At 50.6% G+C, this 12424-nt stretch overlaps 1 long non-coding RNA gene across 1 annotated transcript in view; it reads right to left on the bottom strand.

Moving 5' to 3' along the window:
* Positions 1 to 543: 543 nt before the first annotated feature.
* Positions 544 to 12424, bottom strand: part of LOC111818150 — a 22873-nt gene continuing 10992 nt past the window's right edge. Inside the window, exons 2-3 of the long non-coding RNA XR_002822213.1 lie at positions 6284 to 6291; positions 544 to 554 (exon numbers count right to left, since the gene is read on the bottom strand). This is a non-coding gene — a long non-coding RNA (uncharacterized LOC111818150). The remainder of the gene's footprint in view (positions 555 to 6283; positions 6292 to 12424) is intronic.

The following is a 12424-nucleotide window of genomic DNA, read 5'->3' as shown; positions in this document are numbered from 1 at the left end:
CTGTGGTGGGGATATAGGGCATTGCTGAGGTTTGTACAAAACCAGTGGGGCAGGGAGCTTCAAGGGCAAGGGCAAGGTGAGGGTGAATATAGCCAGGGTACCTCCTTGTATTCCTGGTCTGTGAAGGCTGAGCTAGTACAAGGGCAGTGGGGACTCTGACAGCAGCTCACTTCCGGTGTGTAAGGCGAATGACTCGGACTTCTGGTGTCCGTGGCTGAGCTACTGCCTGCTGGTCTGAATTCTCCTGCACAGTCAACCACGGCCTCTGTATGCTGTTTCCTCTTTTTTGGATTAGACCTGTCCCCTGGGAAAACAACCCACTTCTCAGGGCTTTGGTTTTATGTACTGTTGATCTATTACTTTATTTCTCTAATCGCCTTCCCACAGTCAATGACTTTTACTACCTGCATCTAAAAACAACCCCTGAATTCCAAAGCACGAGGTCACTTGTTTACAACAAAGAAAGCCACTTGTGACGGGGTGGGAAGGGAAGGACAGGGCAGAGCCAGTCTCCCTGCTCTGAGGACACTGGCTCCATGGCAACGTGGCTTTTGCTCACCTTTGGTTGGTGGTGTGGCCTCTGCTGTGGGTTAAACTGTAAAGCTTTTCACCACATTGGGAGCTGACTTGAAGCTTTCTTCTGTATCCTTGAGCCACAGGTGGGCAGGGGTGACAAGCGCCAGCCTCAGGCATGGGTTTCCGGAGTGTCAGCTTTGCTCCTCAGAGAGCAGCAGCTCCGTGTGGTGGCCAGTCCATCCAGGCCCTGCTGCATTTAATTAAGATAATTTTCCTACTTGGCTCCAGATGTGGTGATGGGATTCCATTTTATTGTGTGTAGAACCCGTTCTTCCAAGCGTGTGTCACTGGAATGGAATGAGGCCACACATTGAATATGACAGGTCTGTGTTCTAGGAGGGAATTGCTGAGGCCAGAACGAGTCCCAGGCCTTTCTTCTGTGCCTGCAGTGGGGCTGTGGCTAGTGAGGTTATGGAACCCAAGGACAGATGTCACATGGGAGAGAAGCTACAGAAAAAGTCACAGGCTTGTGTCAGAGAAGACAGGCTTTGGTCTGCCAGAAAGACCCAGGCTACATCTTCTGCCCTCCTTCACAGTCAGTGGCCAGTGTTAAGGTAATTCTCATACCCCTCACGGTCTGCAAGGCTAGTGTCACATCACTAGCCTGGGTGGAGGATGCCCAATGGCTGGTAGATGCTGTTTCTGGGGCTCTGTGAGGGTCTTGCCAGGAGAGGTCAGCAGGTCAGTCAGCAGACAGAGGACAGGTGAGTTGCCCCACCAGGGGGAGGATCCCAGCCAACTTGCTGAGGATCCAGATGGGCTGAAAGGCAAAAGGAGGGTGAATTCTCTTCTGGTGTGGGGACATCCATCTCCTGATTTCGTCCACATCCAGACGCCTGCAAACCAGACAGAGTCATTCCACAGTCTCCCAAACCTCCAGGAGTAACAGCAGATCTTGGGACCTCCCAGCCCCTGAGCACATTAGCCGATTCCCATAATAAATCTCTCCTCACATCTCTATATATCTGATGTGCTCTTCTCTGGAGAAGCCTGGTTTTCTGGAGGCAACAATGTTGTCACCATTTGAGTGTGGAGAATCCCAGAACATGAGACCCAGTGGCCTAGAACTGCTGCCTGGATTTCCTCCACGCTCTCTCTCCAGGAGTGATGGTCTTGTGGGGAGACCACACAGCCTCCAGAGGGCTGCTGGGCAGGGCTGTTGAGAATGCCTCGGTTAGACCATCTTGAAGAATCCCTAGTCACTGAGCACTTCTTCCTTTTGTTGTAGTTTCTTCTCCTGGAGGAACACAGCACACCTAACATCCCTTTCTAAGGCTCCCTCTTCTGTAGCGCCCAGGGATCCCAGGGACTGGGCAGATCCTTGTCCTCTGAGTGAGGATCTATGAACAGGGAATGGAAGGACAGACATCAAGCTAGGGCTTGATCCTCTGTAGTTCAGGGAGGGTGACACACCAAGACACCAGAGGCCAGGACATCATTCAGATATCCTGGAAAGATCTAGACTATGATGCCACTGTCTTCTGATTATTATTGCTCTGCCTGCAGGTGGAGTTCCGGGCCAGTGGCACCCATAAGGACTTATACTGCCACTGGGGAAATTGCAGCTCCAGCCTCCGCCCTGCCTCTTGCTCCCTGCCCCAGGCCTATCTGCAGGGTCTGCAGAGGCCTCTGTGTAGCAGGAGCTGACCCTGGGCAGCCTGGCCTAGGCTGAGGCCCCGGGAGCTTCTGGAAGCTGGGCACATGCAACCCACACAACAGGGTTGTGTTTCTTGCTGTTTATTTCTCACGCCAGGGGGTCAGCAATGTGCCCAGTGGACATCTTGCCTGGCCTGGGAGGTAACACAGATGTGGGCAGAACTGTGTTTGTGTGAGCGACTGAGAAGCGGGACCAGGAAAGAGGAAAAGAAATGGGCTTCAGTCGTGTGAGGTCCCGGAGGTGTCCTGGCTGTGTGGAGGCATCTTGTCTCTGGAAGGGAGGCTGGCAAGACTGTTGGCACAGAGCTGTTCTAGGTGTACCAGGGAGTGCCAGTTTCTTGAGGAACAACACCCTGACCTGCTGCGGGAGATTACCAGTATGCAGTGGTGGCCGTTCGCATGCCCATGGTCATCCAGCCCTGCTTTCCACAGAGGGACCGAGCACAAGCACTGAACACATGTAACCAGAATCAGGCTGGGAGGCTATCAGAGGGCGATGAGTGCTGCCGCCAACTGTGCTGGGGCAATAGAACATGGGCACTGGCGCACTTCTATAGAACGGAGGTTGATTCCACATAGTTCTGGAGGTGGAAGTCCAAGGTCGAGGGGTCACATCCAAGGAGGTTCCTGCTGTGTGATGGGTGGTGGAGGGTGGGGGGCAAGGGTGTGGCTGTGAGGAGGACAGAGGCTCAGCTCCTCCTCCTGCAGGAGTCCTGCTGCAGCTGCATCTGTTTCTGCGGCAGAGCCCTAGAATCTGTGCCCAGAGCTCTCTATAGTGCCACCATTCAGTCCAGGCTCCAACACATCAGGTTAGGGGACAGAGTCAAACCTCAGCTGGGGCAGTGTGGGTTGGGGAAGCCCCATGGAGAGGTGACATCTGTGTAGGGACCAGGTGATGGCCAGCAGACAGGGTCTTTGAGGCTATATAGGAGAGCGAAAAGCTGGGATCCATGCTGGACTCCAGGGATGGTGCAGTGCAGCACTGCCCCTGGTGTGGCTTTCTCTGTCACCTGCATACCTCGTGGCGTTGTCTATGGGTCAGTACTGTGCCTTGGTCAGTGGAATGCCCAAATGAAAACATAGGAAGGACAATCACATCTGCATTTCAGATGAATGCCTTTTTAGTTATAAAAATAGTAAAGATAAAGATATTATAGTTATTGTGGTAGCAAATGTAGACAGGAAAAGGAAAGACCAAGGCCATAGCTCCCTTGTAGGGGAGGAGCCTAGGTGGACATGGTGGCTGGACTGATTGAGTCCCACCTGTGCTGTGGCTCTCACCCTGCACTTGTCTGCTTTGTCACCTCAGCTTTGCACGGAGCCCTACCTGTCCATGTGGGGTGATGGACCCAGCCCCACATGCAGACAAGGGTGGGGTTGGCTGAATGTGGATGGCTGGCCTGGCTCTTTCCCTCCGCAGGACTCCCAGTCAGTGACCACTGAGGACCCCACACTTGACCCTAGAGCTGGCTCAGCTGTGGGCAGAGCAGGGCCCTGTGGTCAGGCGAGCTGTATGCTAGCTGGGGTATAAGGAGCTAGGCCTTGACCAGGTGATCAATGTCTTAGCTAAGGCAGACAGTGGCAAGGGTCAGCACCTAGGAGGTTGTGAGGATTAAGAGAGTTAATACAGAGAAGGGCATTAGTTAAATTCCTGGCCTATAGCAATATTTTAAAAACCTTCCTGAAATACATAGTATCTATTTGGGGCCGACTGCACTACAGATGACTTCAGACCAGGCAGCAAATTAGAGGTGGAGCCATGACTATCAAAACGGCCGCCCAGACCCAAGCTGATTTATTTCAAGCATAGCAGCGGTGAGTTCCTGTTATTGTAATGAGTCACAGAGAGCGTGCACCCAGATGCAGGGCTGGGATCGTGGGGTGGCCAAGCAGCTGGGTAACGAGAAGCAGACACTCCCAGCATCCTAAGGAGGCCTGCGGCCGCTGGACCTGCAGCCCAGTCACACAAAACAGCATGGAATGGAATCCAGTTTTTTAATGAATATTTTCCCTAAATGATAAGGCACTGCATATGTTTCTTTTCCCATTGTGTAGCAATTTCTTCCAAAGCAAACATCTTAAAGATTTTTAACGGAGGTTGGCAAACTCAACTAGCCTGAATATAAGAATGTCAAAGCCATCTGCTAGAAAATCATGGCTCTGCCATATAAAACATGCAGAACTGGACTGCTTCAGCTGATTTAAACACAAAATACCATTTCCTGGACCCAAAGGGAAACATTTCTACTTGGCCAGTAGGGCTTTCTGGAGAAACGCAGTATATATTTGCAGAATGGTATATTAGTAATTTTGAATTTCAAAGAGAAAGCAGAGCAGGGAATTTTGGAAAGCAAACATCGAAGGGATCGCCATTTCAATTCTTTGCAGATGACGCTGAGAAAAAAGATTTCATCAAAACTGCTCTGACAGAAATTGGGAGTTATGACCTGTGATTCGGAAGGAGAATAATTGAATTGTGCTGTTTAGACTTTGTTTTGCACACATTTAATAATTAAGTACTTTCCTTACCAGGAGACCGAAAGCCACTGTGTCAATGTGATATCAGAGTTGCAGCCAAGGCAGGCAGTGCACACAGCCTGTGTCCTTGCACCATGGGGCACGGGGTGACAACACATACACATGCACACTTGCATGCAGGCAAGGCTTGCATGCAGTACATGTCCACACACCACACACACATGTATAATATTCATGTGAACACATGCACATATGTGCACTCAGGCGCACACACAATACATATTCATACACATGCACACACATAACAATTCACATATGTACACACATGCACACACATATACACACAAATACATGTATGCACATACACACAGGCATGTGCACATGCACACATTTTTCTTATCAGAATCTTTTGCTGAGCGAAGCTGTCTAATTGGCTCTGGAGGACAGGCTGCACATTCATTGGCATAAATTGAACTTATTCCAATATTAATTGACAGCTGTTTTCCCAGTGTTTGTGTATAAAATGGTCTTCAGGGAATGAGCAGGTTTTTAAATGTGCCCCACTTCCATATTTGGGAAAGAATATGGAATATGTTCTATATTGAATGAGTATGGAATATATTTATAAAATGTTTCCCATGCTATTTAGTAGTTAGGAATTCAACGCTAACTCCACTCTTTAGATACATATCCACACATTCTGATGATATTGATTGTGTGTATTAACTGATATTTTAACAAATGAGTCTCTGAATTGAGAGTTTACAGATCCTCAGCACCACGTTGGGCGTTCGTTCTCCCACTGAAGGGTGATCCAGGCAGCAAGAGCACCAAGGCTCCCTTCCCTGCCGGCTCCACATGCAGTTTGCCCTTCCAGCCTGAGTGCCTCTGTCTCCAAATGCCCCCTCATCTGTTGCTATGTCCCTAGCCCAGCTTTCTGGGCCGGACAGAATGTGTGCTGCACACTGACTCAGAACTTCAGCCAAGAGCTTATCCATCGGTTCCCTCTCGCCATCACTTTCCATTTCTTCTTTGGTCAGCCTTTCACTTTAATCCAGGTTTTCAAGTGTAAGTGGGGGTGGGGTGGGGTGGGGGGGCGGTGGGCGGTGGGGGGAGTGGGGTGGGGGTGTGGGTGGGGGGTAGGCGGTGGGCGGTGGGGGGGCAGCAGCTGGGTTCCTGTCCTGAAGGCCAACACCAGCATTTCCTCTCTGGGTGCCCAGAAGCACTCTGGTTTCTGGAAGGACTGCAACACCCACTCATATCCTAGTATGCGTGCAGCCAAAGTTTTTCGCTGGAGTTCACAGTTGAGATCTGCTGTCCCTCCTCCTGTTCCCACATGTACCCTGGGCCTTATCAGATGGCAGCACGTGCTGGGGTTCTGCCCTGGCCCTGTGTCTCCAGGGCCCGAGATTTGGGTCTCCCTCTAGGCTGTTTTCTCTCTATCACAGCCAGGATTTCCCTGTCTCAATGCCTTACCTTGTTGCACAGGGCAACCCGCGTAACCTCCTCCTTCCCAGATTCCCCATGGCCCTGGAAGGCACATGGATGTCGCTCTGAGATCTCATCCATCAACTGATGGGTCTCCATTTCCCACCATGGCTGGCAAGGAATAGCTCTGTAGCAAGCAGCCTGAGGCTTGGGAACCAGCCTTCTGGAAAATCCAAGGATTTGTCTTGGGGAGCCTGGTCTGCTTCTATGTTTTGGGCCACACAGGGTTGCGTTTCATTGTGGATTCCAACCTAGACTACTGACTAGCATTTACTACAGTATCCTGGCATTCACCACACAGTATAAGAACCCAAGACACTGGAGGTGACATGAAAACCAGTGTGACAGTTGAGCTCACTTGTGAGCTTGGTTGTTTTGGGAACCGCCCCTGGAGTTTAATAAAACATATTCTTGGGGATGTCTGGTGTGTGGTGGGCCATGGCCTTGGGTTCCATCTGGTCCGTGGACCTTTCTTGGACACTGTTCCCTGCTTGGCTTCTCCATCACCCTGAACCAGCTTTATTCCACCAGTGCCCTTCTGCCATGATTTTCCTGGCTTGGAGCTGGCTTACCACAGACTAAAACTCTGGAAACCATAAGCCAGAGCCTCTTCTCCTTTAATTCCTGGGTGTCCACTGTTTGGTCCCTATGATAGGACAGCTGACTTCTATAACCAGTACTTTTAAAAACTTAAATCTTATATGCAAAATGATATCCAGTAGAAATATAGTTTCTAATAGAAGACATATATATTAGCAAAACACTGTACCTACTAGACCTGTCTAGCTTTCCAGCAGCTACAAACTTCAGTGCTAACTTTCAGCTCAGCTCCCAGGAGAAGGAGAACTCAAATGGTAAGAGCAGGGCTGGCCTCAGGATTTGGGCTTCTGAGCTCTGGCCACTGCTCCAGTCCCATGTCAGAAGCTAATAGTGTTCACTGTTCACGTAATAGCCCAGCAAGTTTGCCTGTGGATGAGACAACTTCTTAATTATTTTTGCTGTTGATGAATGAATACATAAAAGAGGGCTTGCTGAGGCAAAAGGCCAATGCCACTTCTCTCACATGATGTCATAGAAGTGTGTGGTGGTGCAGCCTCCAAATCTGTGGCTGCTCATGCTGCGCTGACCTCCCAGTAGGTGCCGCCTCAGTGTGCTTCATTACAAGTCATCTGCCCCCTTGTTTTCCCTTTATACACATTGACCATCTGTGTTACCCCTGCCAGACTTTCTGTTCAGACTTCTGGCCATGTGGGGGGAATAGTCCATCTTTTCTTACTGATTTATGACATTTGAAAATTTAATGATTGCATGAAGGTTTTTCTGGCATGTGGTTTAAAAACACTTTTGTAGTTCATTCTATGAGCTTAAAGGTTATGCTAATATTTTACAACCTGCATCTTTTCCCTGCATCAGATGTGGCTTAGCCCTCAGTCATTTTGCTCCAGTTTCTGCAGCGTCTCCTGCAGCGACATCGCTACTGAAAATACATGGTTTCTGAGCTGGCAACGTTACCTGCTATGCTGGCAATGCTTCTCAGAGGAAGAGCGGGGCTGTTTGCACATCACGTTATGAGGTTGCTTTTGGCTTTACAGATTCTACTCCCAGGCACCATGACTTCTTTTTAAATTTACCTTTGTTAAGGAAAATACTACACATAGAGGTAGGAAAACAGAGCAGTAAAACGAAACCTCACTTGGCCATCTCCGCCCACTTCAGGACCTATCACCACACAGCCCACTCATTTCATCCACTCCTTTTTTATTGCCTGGAGTATTTGCAGCAGATTCTAGGTATCATATTTCACCCACAAATAACTCAGCCTCTATCTCTAGCAGAAAAGGCTTTAAACACCAATCCTGTTATCTTCACACGTTGTACAGCAATCATTAATACTGAGAAAGAAATTGTGTAGACTTCACAGCAACTCTATGCTTTGGGGTACAGGAGGTGCAGGTCAGACCCCCACCATGCTAGCCTGGTGTCCTATGTGTCAGTGACCTGCACCATTTCTCCCTTGTGCACCATCCTTGGGTCACCATCCTTGTCCTGTAGTGTGTGTTGTGTGTCTGAGATTTAGCTGACCACTCTTTCCTTGAAGACACTTTTTATTTTTTGTGCTCCCTGGGAATGGGTGTAATATCCCAGGCCTGATCGCATACTGTTTCTTTTGAAATTCTTTTTGGCAGGGGGACTTTACATAGTTGCCACATGCTTCCTCATGAGGGAAGCAAAGACACCTGGCCATGCCACTTTCCATGCTGGTGAGATCACGGGTGGTTGAGGAGCTATGGACCTGGACCCTCTCGTCCCTGCCTTTCCATCCTTCACTTCCTGCAGGGTTCGAGTGTGGTGGGCAGGTGGCTGGGGCCCTGTGGGAGCCAGTGTTGGTTTGGCATGGCGCTTGTACATGGCTGGGGTGCTTGGCCTCTCCAGTCTGATTTGCTCACCAGCCCTGTGCGAGCCTGCTTTATGTATGGTGCCATCTGGGAGTGGCATTCCCAGATGGGGGCACGGGAGCTGGGTGGCAGCTGTGATTTGCTGGTGCCTGCTCCAGCAAATGGGCTTGTTTAAAGAACCTTTTAGGTCTTTGTTAAGCTGGATCCTAGGATGAGTTCCTTATAGCTCCTCTGGCTGGGGGGTGGGCAGAGTGTTTTTTGTCCCTGTGTCACAGCTTGGCAGAGGTGACGTCCTGCCAGGGCTGGGAGCAGTGGGCACGACTGACAGGCCTGGAATCCATGCTCACTTTTAAGGTCCTGGTTTGGAACACTTGCCACGCATGTCACCATGATGAAGATGGATTATAATGACTATACTTTGGTAATTCCCTTACTCTATGGAGCCGTGTCCCAGCCAGGTCCCATCTGGTTCCAATCATTGGGAAGGGAGCATTGCATCTAGATGGAGGGCAGAAGGGCTCTGTCTGCGTCTGCAGGGAGCACCGAGCGGTGGAATGTGGACCACCCGCCAGGTTCTGTGGTTGCCTTATGCCTTTTTGCCACTTAGCAGGGATCTCCTACCAGGTGCCCAGCTTGGTCCTAGGGCTGGGCGATCAGGGACCAGGTGAGGTACCCTGCCCTCCTAGAGAGGCTGCACACTCGAGCTGGGGGTGGGGTTAGGGCAGGCTGCCAGCAAGGAACTGATGGAATCCACAAATTACAGGGTGCGTCAGAAAGCAACACAGACCCTGGTGAAAAGATTGCAGAGTGATAAGCGCTGTTTTCCACCCTGGAAGGATGCGGGCTGCACTGTCAGGTGGGGATGGCTGGGGCAGGGGCTCAGCTGAATTCAGACCTCCCACCCAGTGAGCATTTGCTGGGCAACAACTTGGCCTCCTGGCCCAGCTGGCCCAGGTACATGAGGTTCTCCTCTGTGCCTTTAGCCAACTGTGGAGCAGAAATATTTGAAAATGTGCAGAGTTTTTCTTGTGATCTCTGAATGTCATGATAGCTTGCATAGCACGTGTATCATGTGAGGCATCCAGAGCCACGTAGAAATGATTGGAGGGTAGGGAGGATGAGGAGGGCATTTTTCAGTGGGGGACAGGGGCATCCTCATGTGTCATTCCACTTTCCCAGCATGGGGACAGAACCCAGGAGCTCAGTGTAGGAGGAAGGGCTGATTCTGACTCATAGTTTCATAGGCTTCAGACAATGAAATGGGCAACTGGGTCCATGGCTTTCAGCAGGCGGTGGCACAGAGCACCACGGCAGAGCATGTGGTGGACAAAAGTCCTTCCTGTGTGGTGGCCAGGAAGCAGGAGAGAGAGTGTGTGTGTGGGAAGAAAAATCTCAGAAACTCCTTCAAGGATATGTCCCCAAATAACCTAACTTTCTCCCACAAGGCCCTACCTCTTGAGAACTCCCTACACCCAATAAGACCATAGGCTGCAGACAGCCTTCAACACACAGCCTTGGGGACACTTACAAAACTATAGCACTCTGATTTGGGATCCTAGGGGGACCTAGAACCATGGGTACAGTGAGATGGCTCTGTTGTGGAGATCAGAAGGGCCGCCGCACCCAACCTGATCCTGAGATACTACTCTTCTGTTGCCTCCATGGAGTCCACAAGTGTCCCTTCCTCTTCAGCCCCGACTCCCACCTCAGCTTCCCCTGGGCTCCTGTGATTCCTGCATGTGAGGCAGCCCTTTCCCCAGCTCCACAGGGGCTGAAGCTCATGGGTCCCAGCTTCCCTGATGGGTGCCAGGGGTCCCTATATAAGGTCTGGCTGTCATCTCTATCACCATGGGCACTGCACCCCAAGGCCCTGTGGACAGCCACGTGTTACTGCATGTGCCTGTGAGCAGCTCTCCCTCTGGGCCCGGCGGGCTGGGGAGCCCTGGCCTTTTGTTTGCAACAGGAAGACAACTGAGTATAGCCGTTGTTTAACCTGGCTCGCACCACAGAAGGAATTGTCACCAGATGAGTCACCCCCTAACCTTCTGGCTGGAGCCAGGGCTTTGGCTTCAAGGCTGTTTACTGAAGAATGACTTTGTCCATGAATGCTCTTAGGAAATGACAAGGGACAGAAAATTGTCATTGTTTCTGGTTTAGAAAAGTGGAGACCTGGAAATCAGCGAGTGCTAGAGAGAAGGGAGTTTGTGTCCCCTGTACTGTTCAGAGTCCTGCAGAACAGTGGCTCTGGGTCACAGAGGTGACCTGCAATCAATACAGGTGCCATTCAACTGTCACCTATGTCACCTGTCATCAGCAATGCTGTCACTTGTCCCATTCACAGGTGTGGGTCCAGGTTCAGGGCTCGGGGGAGTGAAGGGGCTACCGAGAGTTGTCCTGATGGGTTCCAAGCCAGGAAGACTTTGTCCCCATACTTGGTAGGTGCCATGTCTTCATGCACTGTGGTTTGGGCTTGCTGACATCAGACTTGGCAATAATGGGGGCTCCAGGACATATGGATCAGTGCCTGCGTGGTGGACCCAGACTCCACAGTCACTCACTGACTTAGCTTCAGAGCCAGCAGAGCAAGGACCACCACAGTTCTCACACATGCATGTGCGCACATGTACAGGAAACAGAAAGCTGTGCCCAACTCCTCCACTGGGCTCCTAGGTCCTGACTTTCTCACACTCTCACTGTCTCTGGTGCTGTGACCCCTGGTGTCCCCTTCCCTCCCTCGTGTCTCTAGCCCTTTCCAGGTGGTTCCAACCCTAATGCCTGTGTGGAAGCCACGTCCTCCAGTTAGGGGCCAGAGGAGCCTCTACCTGCTTCTGACCTCCACAATGCCCCCGACATTTTCTGCAGTCCCACTCTCCTGCCTTTCATGGAGCTGCCCAGCGCTGCTGGCTGCCACATACTGCTGCCCTGGCTCCTGAAGGCCAGGGTTGTGAGTTGCACCCACTCCATGTGACACCCATAGGGACCTGAAGCAACTGCCCAAGCACCAGCTCCTGGGGATTCCTGGACACATGCCCTGGATAAGGGGCCTCCTGTACCATACTGAGCTCTTATATTGTCCCTAACTCCAGCTTTTCCACCTGTCATCATCCTTGGTTTTGCGACCGTGAACTTGGTGGCTGTGTGAGCATTGCTACCTGTTCCTGTGGCCAGCCCCACACCTCTTCATCTCAGTGGACTGCAGAAAGCTCAGCTGCGGGGATTCCCAGCTCCCCTCAAGCTATCTGAACACAGCCGTGACCTTGCCTGGACACAGTTCCTGCCATAATTCCCTCATGGCCAAGGTCTCCATGTCCCCTCAATGTGCAAGCCAAGGTATCTCAGACTTGCTGGCATTTGGGCTGTCTCCTAGCACAGCCCTGGGAACTCTCTCCCTCCTTGCTAACCTCTTGTCTTGGTAGCTTGACACCATCCATTGTAACCCTGAGATTTCCCGCCTCAGCTTGAGGGGGAATTGCCATGCTCTTCCGTTTCCTTCCCATCCTGGGGGAGCTTTGGCAACTCCACTCCCCCAGTCCTGGAGCCATCGGTGCTTTTGGAGGTGAGCTCTTCTCTGCCCACCTCATTTTTTTATTTTTTATTTTTTTCCACCTCAGTTTTAAAGATATTTTATTTATTTTAATGAGAAAAAGATACAATAGCAATGAAACAGTTTCAAAACTGATTAGTATGACATTTACAATAGTTAATACATTGCATATTGTTGTCTTCATAGTACTTATCCAGAGGACATGATATCTTGTCTAAACACTATTAGTACAAATCTTTCTTCTCATTGAACTAAGAGAAAGATGCTGTATATCTATCCTAACTAT

This window comes from Octodon degus, unplaced genomic scaffold, assembly GCF_000260255.1.
Source record: "Octodon degus isolate 3935 unplaced genomic scaffold, OctDeg1.0 scaffold00081, whole genome shotgun sequence".
NCBI lineage: Eukaryota > Metazoa > Chordata > Mammalia > Rodentia > Octodontidae > Octodon > Octodon degus.
Note: the sequence above shows the minus strand (reverse complement) of the source record. Positions and strands in the feature narration are given on the sequence as shown.